The sequence below is a fragment of the Aplysia californica genome, unplaced genomic scaffold (genome assembly GCF_000002075.1).
Source record: "Aplysia californica isolate F4 #8 unplaced genomic scaffold, AplCal3.0 scaffold00116, whole genome shotgun sequence".
NCBI classification, from domain to species: domain Eukaryota; kingdom Metazoa; phylum Mollusca; class Gastropoda; order Aplysiida; family Aplysiidae; genus Aplysia; species Aplysia californica.
The window spans coordinates 1,020,071-1,022,706 of NW_004797386.1; positions in this window are offsets into that span (position 1 = coordinate 1,020,071).

Below are 2,636 nucleotides of genomic sequence, written 5' to 3' on the forward strand. Positions count from 1 at the left end.
GCAGCAACAACAACAACAACAGCAGCAATGCGTATTAAAACAATAACCCCAGCAACAGCAACAACAACAACAACAGCAGCAACAACAACAACAACAGCAGCAATGCGTATTAAAACAATAACCCCAGCAACAGCAACAACAACAACAACAGCAGCAACAACAACAACAACAGCAGCAATGCGTATTAAAACAATAACACCAACAGTAGCAACAACAGCAATAACAACACCTTTGACAATAAGTGAAATATTGAACGGTAACAACAACGACAACAACAGCCATAACAACAACAGCAACAAGAATTTTTTAAAATAGTAAAAACAGCAGCAGCAACAACAATAGCAATAAAAACAACAGATATTGCGAGTAATAACAACAACAATAGCAGCAACAGCAGCAGCAGCAACAGCAACAACAACAACAACAACAACAACAACAACAACAACAACAACAACAACAAAAGCAACAAAAACAACCCAAAAAATAGCAATAGCAACAACAACAATAATAACAACAACAACAACAACAACAACAACAACAACAACAACAACAACATTTATAACAACAATGTGTTTACCTATCATTAAACTAGCCATGATAACTGCGTACATTTGTGCCCCAGGGATGTACTACGTAGATGCTCAGAAGTTCTCCGGCTATCTCGCCGAGGTGAGTTGGATCTCTCAGACTGCCGATATGGCACCCTGCTTTTTATTAACCCTATCCCTACGTCGTGCTTAGTTTTGCTTCTTTTTTTTCTTTTGCTTTTTGGTACGTGTTTTACGGCGCTCGTAACTGTGTAAGGTCATATGAGCGCGCGGGACCCATTAAACTTTTACAGTTGGTAGGAAATTTTGAATTTTGCCTGGGTGGCGGCCGAAGCCTACTCTTATCGGTTTTAAAAATCACCAAGGGATCTCGAGTGCAACTTGCACACGGGCCCTCCGAGATTTTTTGCCCTTGTCCGAGAAGGCTAGGTGTAGATCTTTCCTACCAGAAGATCAGGGTTGTGGCTGAATGACAGCAGTAAGGAGGAGCCAAGGAGTAGCAGTAGAAAGGCTGCAGAAAGAGTCAGGAGCCCAGAGGAGGGGGCAAAGAAGGTGAGGGGGTGGGGCCAGAAAGAGGAGACGAAAGCAGACAACAGAACATTGTTAGAGAGCAGGAAAGGAGGTGAAAGGGGATAATTTTTGAAAAGAAAATTTTTCGGTCGCTACCCGGATTCGAACCCGGGATCTTTGAATGAGAGGCCAACACCTTAACCTCTGGGCCACGAGACACCATATCTGCTGCTGTGAATTGTTATTGTTGTTGTTGTTGCTGCTGCTGCTGATTCTGCTGTTGCTTTTGTTGTTGTTGTTGTTGTTGTTGTTGTTGTTGTTGTTGTTGTTGTTGTTGCCGTTGTTGTTATTGTTGTTGTTGTTTAATTGTAAAACGGATGACTCAATTTCAGTCCCCATTTTTTCATTTTTCGCACGTTTCTGAATAAGTCGCTGCAGCATTCTAGCGTTTAGGCTACCCAAAATTTTACTGTGATTCAAAATCGTGGGAATGCGGGTCCAGGGGTTCGAGGTTTAGCTCAGACCGACGCTGTGTCCAGTTGGCTAGGTCCTATCGGAAATGGACGTTAAATTCGGAGGTCCTGTCTCCTTTTTAAAAAAAACTTCAATTGTTGCGAGGGGTGTTGACCCTATCCGAACGCCCTGGGGTCATTTTGTACCCCCCGGGGTTGTATTCTTCACATTTTAGAATACTTCTAGTGCGAAGATCTCTTTGAAACTTTTAGTAATTTCTCAAAAAATCATTTTGACAGACTGTTATTAAGCGTACAGATCGGATTAACGAGTAAATTTCCTCTTTAGAAAGTGGTGGCACAGAGTTCCCCACGTCGTATGGATACGATAGTAAAACACGACGTACGGATATGGTTAAATCTGTACAATTGTGCTCATCAGATTTCTTTCCTGACTTTTGCTAAGCCTTAGATAGTGTATAACATAGATGTATAACAAGATAGTTCACTCCTATCTTTGAGCCAATTTCTTTTTAAAGTGTCCTCAAAATCCGGTGGAGCCCTCTTCGAAAAAGTGTGGACTTAGTGAACAGAGTTACCCTACTTGTGTGAAAAACAATAAAAATGAAACTAACAAACTGTGCTTTTCCTTTTCTTGTTCTGGAGAAACAAAAGAGAGCTTCAAAACAAAGCTTAGACTGCAGCGCCATCTGAAGCGAGGCGCGGACTTCCGCGGACACTTTTTTGGTTGAGTGAACTATCTTGTTATGTACGATCTTTGGCAAAGCATAATATCGTCACCCTCATGTAAAGACCAGCTCAGCCACAGGATATCATTTATGTTGTTGGGTTGTTCTGTTTTTGCTTTTTGTTGCTGTTGTTGTTGATTAGTTTTGTTTGGTTTTAGTTTTTGTTTTTTGGAGGGCTGTCCCCAGGGTTTATGCACCCCGATTAATTTAGCAAAATGTGATATTTTTTGTATAATTTCTTATTATTTTCCTTTTTCATTCTTTAATAAAATTAACAACATCGAATATTTCGCATTTTTTGGCCTCAGTTTTCACAATTTCATTTATTAAAAAAATTGTTTTTGCATAAAACCGCGGGGACAGTTGAAGTGGGTTTG